Source organism: Schistocerca gregaria, chromosome 4 (genome assembly GCF_023897955.1).
Source record: "Schistocerca gregaria isolate iqSchGreg1 chromosome 4, iqSchGreg1.2, whole genome shotgun sequence".
In the NCBI taxonomy this organism is placed as follows: domain Eukaryota; kingdom Metazoa; phylum Arthropoda; class Insecta; order Orthoptera; family Acrididae; genus Schistocerca; species Schistocerca gregaria.
Genome location: NC_064923.1, coordinates 299240122 through 299255869, shown reverse-complemented (window position 1 = coordinate 299255869; position 15748 = coordinate 299240122).

Here is a 15748-nt window from a genome sequence, read left to right as displayed (position 1 = left end):
ATGCGCATATACAGATGACGACAGCATCGTGTACACAAGTTATAAAACGGCAGTTCGCTGTGCAAAACTGTTATTTGTACTCAAGCGATTCGTGTGAGAAGGTTTCCTATGTGACTATAGCCGCACGACAGGAATTAAGAGACTTTGAACGCAGAGTTGTAGCTGGAGCTAACACGTGGACACAAAATTTCATAAATCGTTACATAATTCAATATTGCGAGATGTACAGTGTCAAGAGTGTACGGAGAATACCAAATTTCAGGCATAACCTTTCACGAGGGACAACGGCCTTCACTTAGCGACCGATAGCAGCGGCGTTTGAGTAGAATTATCGGTGCTAAGAGACAAGCAACATTACTTCAGATAAATGCATAAAATCAACATGGAATGTAAGATGAACGTGCCTGTTAAAACAGTGCGACGAAATTTGGCGTTAATGGGCTGTGGCAGCAGACAACGGACGAGAGGTCTTTGCTAACAGCACGACATCGTCTGCAGCGCCTCTCCTGGGTCATGATCATGTCGGTTGGACCATAGACGACTGGAAAACCGTAGCCTGGTCAGGTGAGGCCCGATTTCGGTTGCTAAGAGCTGATGGAAGCGTTGGAGTGTGACGCAGACCTCATGATGCCATCGACCTAAGTTGTCCACAAGGCACTGTAAAAGCTGGTTGTGGCTCCATAAAAGTATGGACTGGGACAACTGGTCCTACTGAACTACTTGGAGACCATTTATCACCATTCATGGACTTCAAGTTCCCAAATTACAACGGAAATATTATGGATGACAATGCGTCATGACACCAGGCCACATATTTGAAGAACATTTTGGACAAATATAAAGAATCATCAGGCTACAAATCCTCTATTTATGGAACATAATTAAAAGATCTGTTCGTGCACAAAATCTTGCATTATGGGTGGCTAGAGAGACAGTGTTTCTTCTGGGGACTTTCAACGGCATGTTGAGTCATGCCACGTCGAGCTGATGCTCTACGCCGGGAAAAAGGAGGTCCGACGTAATATTAGGATGTACGGCATGCCTTTTGTCACGTCAGCTGGGTTGTCATGTGCCAACAACGCCACCAGGCGCCAATCAGCCACGCTTTGGGCAGAGAGCATAACGTTTTGGCTTATCAGTGTATGTGGCTCGTCAACAATTTAATGGCGTAATCTTACACACAGAGCCACTATTCGGTACGATCGTTGCCAGTCGCAGGGCGTCGACTTGCATCAGCCCGCTGTGCTCCTCCTCCAGTTAGAGCCGAGAAGAGGTCGCTGACTGTTCCGTGAGGCGTCGACAGCGATGCGCTGGCGGGGCGGGAACAGGTGTGTGTGTTTCTGACCGGAGCAGCAACAACTTTGGCGGCGGGCGGCTGTGTTGGTCTCGGCCGAGTTAACAGCATCTACGCAGCGCGCGACTGGGAAGTGCTGTGAGTTTGCATGTGTGTGTGCAGGGCATGAGAGCAGTTCCTGGCCCCGGCAGTGTATTCGGCCCGTCGCTTATGATTTGCTACCACGGACACATGGCGTGACTGATACGAGGCGTCATTCGGAGAACGTTGCTAATATCGATTTTGACCCTTTCTACTCCTTGGTTTGTTGCATTTGAAACACAGAGTCGTTATAATTAAACTTTTCGTCTCTTTAAACATCCTCATGAAGAAAGTGTGATCGTAAGAAAATTAAAATTTGAAGAAACATTTGTTAGAACATTCAGGAGAACAATAACGAATAAACCTTTGAAAGAATACATTTCGGTTACCACTTAAGAGGTTAACGATTTTTAATTACATACCACGTATGTTCCAAGTTACAAACGTTGCTCAGTGTGACGACCATTCAGCAGTCACGACAACCGGGAACCGCCTTAGAGTCCTTTTCTGCTGTCCAAAACATCTCGCGTGAGATGATGCTATCTCCTTCACTATCCACCTTCAAACAGCAAAGTGTGCCAGTATCCTGTTCATAAACCCGGCCCTTCAGGTAACTCGACGGCCAGATATCACACATATTCAAATGTGGTGATCTACATGACCACACAGTCTGGAACCATCGGCAAATCATTCAGGTATATCCAAACGTTTTACCGAGTAAGCGAGTGATCTCAGGAGAAATTGACGAGGATGCACATTCTGCATAAAAACAGACGAATCCGAAGCACGTCTCCCCCATATAAGCGAAGTAGATCACAGCAATGTGTACTGTACACGCTGCATGTCCATCGTCCTTGGTGTGTCGTCGTACCAGTTTTGTCGCCTAGTGAAATCCATGACATTAACACTCCTAGAAACGCAAATCCTGCAATGCGCAATATGAATATCATTTTTATAGAGCTGGGTACAGCTTTTAAATGGCTCTGAGCACTTAACATCTGAGGTCATCAGTCTCCTAGAACTTAGAACTACTTAAACCTAACTAACCTAAGGACATCACACAGATCCATGCGCGAGGCAAGATTCGAACCTGCGACCGTAGCGGTTGCGCGGTTCCAGACTGAAGCTCATAGATCCGCTCGGCCACACCGGCCGGCGGGTACAGTTTTCCAATCCGCATTGGCTCCAGTAACGAAGGTTTAATCCCAACAGCTTTTTACTGCAGCAAGTGAGGGTATGTGAGTGGTAAGGTACCCGGTCACAAAAACGTGACCCGCAGCCAGAAAAGAATTTATTTTAAAAATACACACACTTAAAAAAAAAGTATTGCATCACCTCGGTTCCGAGAGTTCCGGAACCTGTACAGGAAATTCCTTTAACACCCAGCAGCACGTCCTCCTGCATTGATGTATGCCTGTATTCGTCGTGGCATCCTATCCACGAGTTCATCAAGGCACTGTTGGTCCAGATTATCCCATTCCTCAACGGCGATTAATCGTAGATCCCTCAGAGTGGTTGGTGGGTCACGTCGTCCATAAGCAGCGCTTTTCAATATTTATGTTCGGTAGGGTTGATGCCAGAAGAACATGCCAGCCACTCAAGTTAAGCGATGAAGTTATCCTGAAGGAAGTCATTCACAAGATATGCACGATGGGGGCGCGAATTGTCGTCCATGAAGACGAATGCTTCGCCAATATGCTGCCGATGTGGTTGCACTATCGGCCGTAGGATGACAGTCACGTATCGTGCAGCTGTTACGGCGCCTTCCATGACCACCAGGGGGTTACGTCGGTCACACATAATGTCACCGCAAAACAGCAGGAAACCTACACCTTGCAGCACTCACTGGACAGTGTGTCTAAGGCGTTCAGCCTCACCACGTTGCCTCTAAACACGTGTCCGACGATTGTCTGATTGAGGGCATATGCTGTACTCATCGTGAAGAGAACGTGATGCCCATTGTGAGCGGTACATTCGGCATGTTGCTGGGCCCATTTGTATTGTGGTACATAGTGTCGTGGTTGCAAAGAGGGACCTCGCCATGGGCGACGGGAGTCAAGGTACGCATCATGCAGCCTATTGCGCAGAGTGTAAGTCGTAACACGACGTCCTGTGACTGGAAGAAAAGCATTATTCAGCATGGTGGCGTTGCTGTCAAGGTTCCTCCGAGCCATAATCCGTAGGTAGCAGTCATCCACTGCAGTAGTAACCCTTGAGCGGCCTGAACAAGGCATGTCATCGACAGTTCCAGTTTCTCTGTAGCTCCTCCGTGTCCGAACAACATCGCTTTGGTTCACTCCGAGACGCCTGGACACTTCCTTTGTTGAGAGCTGTTCCTGGCAGAAAGTAACACTGCGGACGCGATCTAACCGCGGTACTAACCGTCTAGGCACGTTTGAACAACAGACAGCACGAGCCCTGTACCTCCTTCCTGGTGGAATGACTGGAACTTCTCGAGCGTATCAGTTGATAGACTAGCGCCACACACTCCCTCGAAATAATATTCAGTTTCCAGCAATTGCACATAGAGTCAAGATCACACTTGACTGTCAAGAGTTGCCTTTGGATGACTATCCTACGGTTATCGAATAACCCCAGAGGCGATGCGGACTGCCGTTATGTGGGCTTGGCAGTCGGCGTTCTCCCAGGTGAGATGCGAAGAAGGCAGCTACAATCAAAGAGAAATCACTGGCGCTTTCGATTACATATCGAAACAGCGCACGGGTCAGTGTTCTTTCAAGTTTCTTTTAGGTACCAGTTAAGTTTATCACCACTCTTATTGCTGCTAATATTAATATTTGGCAGACATTTTTGAGGATCATCTACTCAAGATATTTTTTTGTTACCTTTTATAGGTCTGCTTTAAACTTTTGTTTTTATCAATTACTAAACTTAAATTTGAAGGGTTGCCGTCTAAATGAAGTTGTTTAGTGTTTCACCGAACCGAGTTGGTCACAAAAGAATTCAGCCTTCCACTTCCCATCTTAACTAGTTGTCCTGTTACATACGACAAATATTTTAGTAACCCCATTGGCCTGTTATAAAGACAGTGGACTCACATTCTGGAGGACATTGGCCTAAAATTCCTTGAGTCACCAAGATTTAAGTTTAGCACTGTTTTCTGAACCCACTTACTGCAGATACTGGATGATATTGGATTCCTTTGAACATCTCGGTTTTCTCCCTAATCTATTCCAAGCTACAATTTGTGTTACATCACCAATGATGTTGTCACTGACAGGACGATAAACATTAATAATTTCGAACGAAAATATAACATCAAAGGAGTATGTAACTTTGAGAAGTTAATGAAAAAAATGTTGGTACGACATTAGATCCAACACAACTGAAAATTAATAAATACTAACTCCATAAAATTGATATGCATAGATACTACATCATTCCTGCATATAGCAGCAGGTGCAATGAGATATTTTAGCTTGCCAACACACAGCCTCAGTAAACGATGTTGTTGGTGCTGCATGTTTGGTATGTGTATCTCTTGTTATTTTCTTATTATTTAACTGTTATATTTGAAGTCGGTTTAGTAGATTTTTTCTTTTGTTTCTGTGTAGAAGATGGTTGGAATGGACAGCTGGAATTGGTAGTGCAGTGTGTTTAGACAGTCAATGTTTTGAGTAAGAAAGAACAAGAAACGTTTAAGTCTCTTATACTTCTTGAGCTGACTGTAATCTATAGTAACAGATTTTAACCGTGGCTGCGGAAGATGGCCACGCGAACAAAGTAACATTTAAGTCATTCACCTTAACCTTCGTCGCCTATTTTTTTCTCGGTGGCTACCGCTTCAGTGTACCTGAATTGCTATAATATACAGTGATGTTTTCATTCCCCACTCTTACATAAATTCATGAGTATTTGCCAATTTCTAGCGTTATTGCAGTATTCTTGACAGCAATAGGAATTGGGCGCACCATTCTCGCCTTCTTTTCCGGAGTATTTCTTTAGCTGACACAGTAATTCGGAAGGAAGTAAGATCAGGGTTTTACTCCCTACAACGAGATCATTACAGACGGAGTTATTTGTAAGCCGACATGTGAAGTATATTTCTTAATTCTTTCTTCCTGCGTTTCATTTAATGTGTTGGACATGCAGTTCAAGCCTCAATGATCTTCGCTTGGCATGAAATGTGCTGAATGTACACTAAAAAATAAGTACACAATTGGTTACAAGTTCACCTAAACGAAGTTACAGCCAAGCAAAAGCTATACACTCAGCAGCCTCACTGCTACGATAAAGACTTCACAACACGGCTTCATCTACTTAGGTGGTTGCCACCAGTCTTTGGTTGTCTCCCTGCTGTCGTTTTAAAGTGAATCGACGTTAACTGACATTCCGATTTTATTGACAGCAGTACACATATATGCTTTTGTTTCGATACCTATGGTACTTGCATCAACATTAAGTATTTGAACATTAAATAGTATCGTAAGAAACATTAAATATCGGTTTCGAAAGTGTCGAATGCTGTTGGGAAAAATAATATGGTAATGCGTGCAGCATCCATGTACCGCCAGAAGATGTCGCGCAGTTGCATCGATGAAATATTGTGTGATATACACATCCGGCGGCAAAACCGAGAAGTGTATTTGCCACAGATACGTCGGGAAAGCATGAAACGTGTCGTACTTCGCTGAATAAATTTCACATTAAACGGTATTAAGGTACCGAATATAAAATTATCTTCTTCTATACCCTTTACATTTTATAGGTCAGTACTATTAAACAAGTACCACCTACCTTGCAAAGGACGTTGTAGAAGCTTTTATACTCATACTGGTTCATGCACAAGCAGAATAATTCCCATAATTTGGCCCATGTTCTAAACGAGGGCTTACCTAAATGAGTGATTTTGTATAACATACGAACTCTTAATAATGGCACCTATGTGTAGCATGAAAATAGATTCTTATTTTGTTTGTGGTTTTAATTTTTTTCCCTTGCTGCTTACGTTTGTATCTGATTTTACAGTCTAATTAATCACGTGAACGTAGTTAGTTTTCATGCCAACCCCTTCTAAGCAAGTGTTTTTTGTGAAAGAAAATCTTAAAATTGCATGTGAAACTACATCAATTACTTGTAGCATTGACGTTAACTTTACTTCTACTTAGACTTTATACAGTTGTAAAGGCAATTTTTGGCATTAGTATCGAAACCAAATATCATATCGAATCTAGTTACGGCATGTTCCTACGGACGCTATGTTAGCGACAAGTACTCACCCTTTACAATATAAGTACAAGTATTTATCAGTTAAATAGTTTACTCAGTTAGCAGCAAGATCGCTTACCATTGCGGTTTGCATGTTTGGTCTTGCAGCTGAGCCATAGGTAAATGAATTACTGCTGTTAATAAAAGTACAGTCTGAAGGTATAACGAAGTTATTTATTAAGTCAACAGCTTACACAACACAACGATGAACAGAAGAGCTAATTACCCCATGCTTATTTATCACAACGGCGCCCATACATTCAAAAATTGATCGAGAAAAGAGCATGAGGAACGCCAGAATCTCTGCAACACACTGTCAGTCCAAAACTCTGAAACAAGCAGCAGGTAGGTCAATCTGGAACGTGACGAGCAAAATAGCTGTAAGCAAATAAAATATTAAACAGGAAATTGACATATTAAATGTACACGCAGTATTCAGTATCTCATTTGCCATCGTGGTTGACACATCACTAAAAAAGGAGAAGGAAAACCAAAGACTAAAAGAAAGAATCTACTTGGCAAAGGAGAAAGAAATATTTGTATATGTAACTAGAATTCTGTACTTTGGCCAGTTAGGGTACTTTTGTCTTACTTTCCCTTTGTAGGGGTTGAATTCTGTTTTTTGTCGACATTTCCATTGTCTTCTCTGTTCAAACTTTGTCCGCTGGCGCCTCCTGAGTGTTTTGCCGGTTGGAGAGCTAAATACGAGCCCACCTAATTTAAGTTCTTCTTTGATCAGGATGCTTTAATTAATTCATAGTTCAATGCAGGTAATCAGTGCGTTATTTAAATTCATCTACCAGGAGCATAAACGCTCTTTGGAGACGTGTTAAGCCCACTTACATCCATCTGTAATGGTGTTGCCTGTTGGCGTTCAGATTCTACGTACACTCTTCTTGTAAGTTCTTGTTAGTTGGTGTAAATGTGTAGCTGTTACGAGTATTAGAGCTTACCACCAGTGGCGGACTGACTTTGGGACGAGTGTCAAGAAGTCAAGAGGGGGAGGGGGAGGGCACGTGGCAGGGGGGGGGGGGGGGGGCACGGTGGGTGAAGGCGGAGCCCGCCCCACGCCTTTGGATCTGGGGGGGGGGGGAGACGATTTTAATCAAATTCGGCACAAAGCCAAAACATGTTCAATATATAAGCAGCCCCATATGTGCTGAAAATATAAACGTAGGTACTAAATGGACAGCCCAAGAAGTCATTCAGTTTATCATTAAATGAAACTTCAGTGAATCATTATCCTGTAGATAACTTGCAATTCGATACGTGTTGATCTCTTCCCATCATGCGGAAGAAGTTTCTCTAAACTGTTAGGCTGTTGCATAAGCTCGTAGTGTCTTTCCAAAAGTATAATGAACACAACAGACACACATAGCAGAGACTTTAGTCATCAATAATCTATAGCCCTTCACTATTTACAACAGTCTGCCGACGCTGGGGTAACTTTTCGATTCCCCGACTGTGGAAATCACGTGGATCTGAGGCGAAGAACTCGCCGAGCACTACTCAGAATGCATTTACATCCCGAAGGAAGTTCCTTGAAAGTTGTTCGACAGAGAGCAAAAAAAAAGGTGGAGAGCAGGTCAATGAGGTACTCCTGTACAGTGTATTCTATGTCTAGAAGAAAGCGGGTGGACGTTACCGCGGAGCAGCATCACTTCACGCAGTCTCCCCGATCTTCGTTCTTGGACTGCGTCTGAAAGACGTCTTACTGGTTGACAATAAATGTCAGCAGTGATGGGTACACCTCAGGGAAGCAATTCGTAGTACACCACACCGCCGCTGTTCCTCCAGATGCCTAACAGTATCGTCTGTGGATGGGAGCTGCTGCTTCGTTTGGGCTCATCCACTCCATTCTTTCCATTATTTTAGCATACAGACATCATTTCTCTTCGTCAGTAACGGTACAGGATACGAATGGTCGGTATCGTACATGAGCTAATAATTGATGACGGGCAAAGAGATATGGCCACAGGCTGATTTTTGTCAGTTTGGATTAGAGCGCACTGTGCTCATACACTAGAGTTTTCAACCTTTCCCACTGCAAGCGAATGTCGCACTATGTTGGAATAATCACAGTTCATAATATTTCCCAAGTGTCGAGTACGCTGTGTAATACCGGTGACACAGTACTCGTCAAACACTGTTCTATGGTAAGTGAGAAAGGATTTTCGCCTAGATATAGACAGCGTGTACCTGAATGGTGGCAAATCAGACTTACATCCACTCTGTAACAACAATGATCCGTGAAGCAAATTCGAAATGCAATTACACGTCAGAATGGATCAAAAGCAAACCAGAAGATGCTAACAATATGACAATAATACGGAAGCCAGCATAATTAGGCATTAATTGAGTTTCTTCCCTGTACAAGTTGGTATACATTCATGCAAAACAACAAGTTGTAACACTGCATAATATAGTAGAATTTTAGAACCAGGAAATCTATTGAACTGGTAGTTTCACTTTCTGTACTGATATGGAAAATCATGAATACATAACACTACACTATAATGTTTACTACAAAACTTTATAGTGTCTATTAATCCGATTAAAACCGGGTATAGGTTACCCTAGAATTTGTACTTTCGTGCCACACACAAAATTTCAACTTTGATAAAAATAAAACACTGATAAATTTTTACTTTTATATTGACTTTAACTTTTGCTGGTCAAACCAATTTAGAACACTTCAGAATTCAAATGAATGAGGAGGGGGGGGGGGGGGGGACCCTGAAACTGTTATGATCGCTGTATTAAAAAAAAAAAGATTACTGAATTTATTATTCATTCAAGATTTCCAGTATGTAAGTTACTACTCTTTTGATCTTATTTACTGCTCATTTAAATGCCTTTAAATCTGTCTCGAAATAATAAACTTCATTACTGTATCAATACTAAATTTATCTTTCGACTTCGTTAGACCTTCGCTATTCATTTACTGGTTCATTAACAAAACATTCCTTTAAACACCATTTTAATATAGCTAGTTCTGCAAATAATTATTGTTAATACAATTTTCAATTTTCATTTTGGGACACTCGGATTGCACAAAGTTTGGAAAGGACCTTGTCTGGGTTAGTTGTGAGAATAATTAAGTGATGGAAAAGTTCTGGTAAAATTTAGGTTATTGTTGCACCAAACAAACACAGTCCACTCTCTGATTCATACGAATACAGTACTAAAAGCTTCAACCCGCTAGTATCAATGCGGCGGCTGGCGGGCGGCAAGGTGGCGAGGCACAAAGCACACGTACAACCACAGCTATGGCTCTTGACGTATCGGCACTTTATTTCTTCTTAGCGTCGCAGTACTTTCCCATTTACTGCCTGCGGAAGTTTGCCACGGGGTGTGGGCGTTGGAACGGCATACGCGAGGCTCTGTGAAGCTATGTCTTCCAGGAGAGGCTCCTCGCTCCAGAAGGTGTTGCTCAAACCAATGCGAAACTCCAACTACTACTGTGCCCGTTGTGTCTTGCAGTGCCCGCACGCATTTTCCCGCGCTCGCCTGCCATCCACCTTTTACCGCTCCCTTACATACAGGGTATTCACGCAAGGTTTTGCATTCTACATATCCTAACACATTGCCTACGTATGGACCAGACGCACAGTTACAATTTTAAACATCTTACAACAGTTTCAACATTTGTTACATTTAAATTCCATTACAATATTACTTGACATTTGACATAAACATTAATATTCACATTGAAACTTATTTACAGTTTTCTTAACACAATGGCATGAAACAAACAAAATTGAAATAAGAACATCAATGATACAGGTTTATCGTAAAATCAGATGAACAGAATTACTTCTATGTACAATAGTACAGAGTCGTTGTTGTTACAACTGACGTTGATCACTGTGGATTCATGTGTTTAAACGATCTTCATCAAACCTGGAAGGTCTTCCTGAACATGGTGGAACACTGATGTCAAAATGGTCCACCTTCAAACGAGGAAACCATTATCTTGCTGTGCTCTTTCCAATGGATTTATTCCAATACAAGGCGCAAATGTTTCTTGCTACCTCCGGTTACCCCTCTATTGAATTCAAGCGGCGGAATACATCGGAAGTGTTCCTACTTTTCCTCTTGGCACTCCATTTTCTAGCCTCCACAATTACACGCAAAAAATGACAATATGTAGACTCAGACAGAAATAGTAAACTAAAAATAATAATATACAATCGATAAATGAATCCACAGCAACCGGAGTACCAACATGGAAGAAATGCCCCGAACTTAATGCACCACCCTAATAATACTAAATTATCTTCGCTCTACAATGAATGAAAAACGACTACCCAATATTTACATACCATCAGCTGAAAGAAAAGTTTCAGATGAAATATATTTCAGCGACTTTATTGAGAATTTCAGTGAAATGTTGTCACGAAAATTTGTATTCAACTAATATAAATAGTAAGTACTATCTCGTAATAAGGTAACCAAACTAACTGATATTATAATGGCACAAACTTCGTTTCCAGACGCATGAAAAAAGTTAATTTTTATTCTATGGTTTATAATTATTTTGCACTCTACCTGAATGTTGTTGTAATATAATGGATCAAATTATTTTCTTCTTTTTTCATTCTTTTCCTTTTATACATTTAAGCTATATGCACACAAACCCAAAGGTGAATTAACGAGTTGATTTGTGGCAGAGGTGATGTTTTGATACAAAAAAAAGAGAAGAGATACGCTCTTCAGTTGATTAATTCCTGTATCTTCACCTGTTTCATTCTATAAGCTCTAGCGGGCAGACGTATGACGAGATCCGTCATACTAGTATTGTTTAAAAATGTGTATTTCATGCTTTCATTAAAAGGCGTTATAAAAAGTTATGGGAAAGCTAAAGCTTTATTCGCATATTCACATAGACTGCACCCCTGTCGGTTCTTCATTTCACCCGTTCCGATAACCCAGCATCAGGAGGTTCGTAGCTGACAAGAGGAATTTGCGCGGGCAGTTGAGGTACAATCCTGGATCGTCTTTGTTATAATCAGGACTACGCACAGTGGAACTGATGAGAAGTACGTAACTTAAATGATGAGTAATAATCTTAAATATATTGACATTAAATGTTCGTTGATATTAATACCAGTAGAAGTTCGCCCAGGATATTTGTACCTTCCTATTTCTTTTAATTATTCTTTCCAATTAATACACTCCTGGAAATTGAAATAAGAACACCGTGAATTCATTGTCCCAGGAAGGGAAAACTTTATTGACAAATTCCTGGGGTCAGATACATCACATGATCACACTGACAGAACCACAGGCACATAGACACAGGCAACAGAGCATGCACAATGTCGGCACTACTTCAGTGTATATCCACCTTTCGCAGCAATGCTGGCTGCTATTCTCCCATGGAGACGATCGTAGAGATGCTGGATGTAGTCCTGTGGAACGGCTTGCCATGCCATCTCCACCTGGCGCCTCAGTTGGACCAGCGTTCGTGCTGGACGTGCAGACCGCGTGAGACGACGCTTCATCCAGTCCCAAACATGCTCAATGGGGGACACATCCGGAGATCTTGCTGGCCAGGGTAGTTGACTTACACCTTCTAGAGCACGTTGGGTGGCACGGAATACATGCGGACATGCATTGTCCTGTTGGAACAGCAAGTTCCCTTGCCGGTCTAGGAATGGTAGAACGATGGGTTCGATGACGGTATGGATGTACCGTGCTCTATTGAGTGTCCCCTCGACGATCACTAGAGGTGTACAGCCAGTGTAGGAGATCGCTCCTCACACCATGATGCCGGGTGTTTGCCCTGTGTGCCTCGGTCGTATGCAGTCCTGATTGTGGCGCTCACCTGCACGGCGCCAAACACGCATACGACCATCATTGCCACCAAGGCAGAAGCGACTCTCATCGCTGAAGACGACACGTCTCCATTCGTCCCTCCATTCACGCCTGTCGCGACACCACTGGAGGCGGGCTGCACGATGTTTTGGCGTGAGCGGAAGACGGCCTAACGGTGTGCGGGACCGTAGCCTAGCTTCATGCAGACGGTTGCTAATGGTCCTCGCCGATACCCCAGGAGCAACAGTGTCCCTAATTTGCTGGGAAGTGGCGGAGCGGTCCCCTACGGCACTGCGTAGGATCCTACGGTCTTGGCGTGCATCCGTGCGTCGTTGCGGTCCGGTCCCAGGTAGACGGGCACGTGCACCTTCCGCCGACCACTGGCGACAACATCGATGTACTGTGGAGACCTCACGCCCCACGTGTTGAGCAATTCGGCGGTACGTCCACCCGGCCTCCCGCATGCCCACTATACGCCCTCGCTCAAAGTCCGTCAACTGCACATACGGTTCACGTCCACGCTGTCGCGGCATGCTACCAGTGTTAAAGACTGCGATGGAGCTCCGTATGCCACGGCAAACTGGCTGACACTGACGGCGGCGGTGCACAAATGCTGCGCAGCTAGCGCCATTCGACGGCCAACACCGCGGTTCCTGGTGTGTCCGCTGTGCCGTGCGTGTGATCATTGCTTGTACAGCCCTCTCGCAGTGTCGGAGCAAGTATGGTAGGTCTGACACACCAGTGTCAACGTGTTCTTTTTTCCATTTCCAGGAGTGTATTTTTAGTTATTCAAGCTACCATTATTAATCAATTTCCATTATTTATCCGACCACTTATATGCCACTATTCAGTGATAAATGCTGTTTCTTATTTTGTGTTTCTCACCTATATCTTTAAGTACGTACATTACATTTACAAGAGCGTAGAGTAAGCACATTCTAAATACTGCACTCTTTTGCCAGCCATTGCAGTTATATCATTCATTTTTGACAAATGTCCACTTAGTCCTCCAGTGCTTATTATATTCAGAAGTGCATCCATGGTTATCTCCTCTGGGTAATGATCCTTTGTTGATAATGACATTTATTAGAAAAGTACCGTACTTTTAGACCATATCAATAAGTTTGTTTTGTTTTTTAGCTCATGATGAACAAGTTAAGAAAGGAGAGCACACTGTGAAATAAATGTTTGTATCATGGAATGTAATCCAATCCCCCTCCCCACTATTTTGTATCCTTTTTATGCGCCGTATTCTGTTAACGATTTCACGCGACTTTACATTCGGTGAATTCGGGATATAGCACTGCTTTGCCTATTTTTAACAGTTACAAAAGGGTAAGTGAACACGTTTCACAATATTTGTGGACTATCTTCCTGAGGATTGCAGCTTAATCTGGGCGTTTACTCTAGCGTCCCCAAACAGCTGAAGAAGTCACTTAATACGTTGGATAAATATGAAGTGTGAAAACTATGATTATACGTCCTGTGTAAATTAACTCCCAGGCCCACCTTTTCCTCGTGCGTTAGTTCAGCGCAGTGTGTTCAGCATTAATTCCGAGCTCGGTTGCACCACCTGGCGTCAAGTTAACAGACCACCCGTATTTCAGATTTTTAGCACGTGACTGGGACGTGTAAAGCGTAGTTGTACGTAGACGGCTTTATAGAAACCAGCTGTGGCAGGAGCTCACGAATGTTTAGGGCGCTGCGGAGCGCGACGTTTTATTACGACCTTTACGACTCAATAATGGTAAATGGGTGACGGGAAGGACGGAACTACGCTTGGCGAAGGCGACAGTGCGCCACAACGCCGCCACCTGCAGGCCATTCGTTTGGCTCGGCGCTGGTCGCCTGTGGAGCCGTTTTGCAGCGAGCGGTCCTTTACTAGAGCCATCCAGTTTCTTGTAAATTTTCAGGAATAAGTACAGCAGTTTGCAGAGTCGTATGTAGGTATCTAGAGATCTCTTGGCTGAACCTATGTTATTGTGATAATTAATGTAAAACAACCAGCATTATAGAGCGGTTAATTAATTAGTAACTCATAACGTGGAATTTAAAACTTACACTGTGTGATCAAAAGTATCCGGACACCTTGCTGAAAGTGATTTAAAAGTTCGTGGCTCCCTCCATCGGTAATGCTGAAGTTCTGTATGGTGTTGACACACCCTTAGCGTTGATGACACTTCCACTCTCGCAGGCATAAGATCAATCAGGTGTTGGAAGGATTCTTGGGGACAGAGCAAGGTGGCAAAGTGGTTAGCACACTGGACTCGCATTCGGGAGGACGTCGGTTCAGTCCCGCATCCGGCCATCCTGATTTATCTTTTCCGTGATTTCCCTAAATCGCTCCAGGCAAATGCAGGGATGGTGCCTTTGAAAGGGCACGGCCGAATTCCTTCCTCATCCTTCCCCAATCCGATGCGACCGATGACCTCGCAATTTGGTCTCTTACCCCCAAACAACCCAACCCAACCCCGTTTCTTGGGGAATTCCATCCATTCTTCACGGAGTGCTGCACTGACGAGAGGTATCAACTGAAAATGCTATTTTCTCTTTTCTCTGTGAGGTACTGGATGGGCTAATCAAAAAGTTTCGAACGTTTGGCGTATTTTTTTATTTAACTACGGCATCTGATTGTGTTGATCACAAAATATTGCTCCAGAGGCAGGACCATTATGGAATACGGGGAGTCGCTCACAATTGGTTCACGTCTTACTTTAGCAACAGGCAGCAAAAGGTCATTATTCACAATGTTGATAACGGCTGTGATATGGGATCTGAGTGGGGTACTGTCAAGTGGGAGGGTGCCACAGGGATCAGTGTTGGGACCGCTCCCATTCCTTATTTATATAAATGATATGCCATCTAGTATTACGGGTAACTCTAAAATATTTCTGTCTGCTGATGACACTAGCTTGCTAGTAAAGGATGTTGTGTGCAACATTGGTTCGGTTTCAAATAGTGCAGTACATGACCTCAGTACATGGCTTGTAGAAAATAAACTAACGCTAAATCATAGTAAGACTTAGTTTCCGCAGTTTTTGACACACAATTCAACAAAACCTGACTTTTTGATTTCACAGAATGGGCGTATGAATAGTGAAACTGAACAGTTCAAATTTCTAGGTGTTCAGATAGATAGTAAGTTTTCGTGGAAAGCCCACGTTCAGGATCTTGTTCAAAGACGTAATACTGACATTTTTACTATTCGAACAGTATAAAAAGTGAGTGATACTTTGACATGAAAATTAGTCCACTTTGCATATTTTCATTCGCTTATGTCGTATGGTGTTATATTTTGTGGTAACTCTTCCCATTCTACAAGGA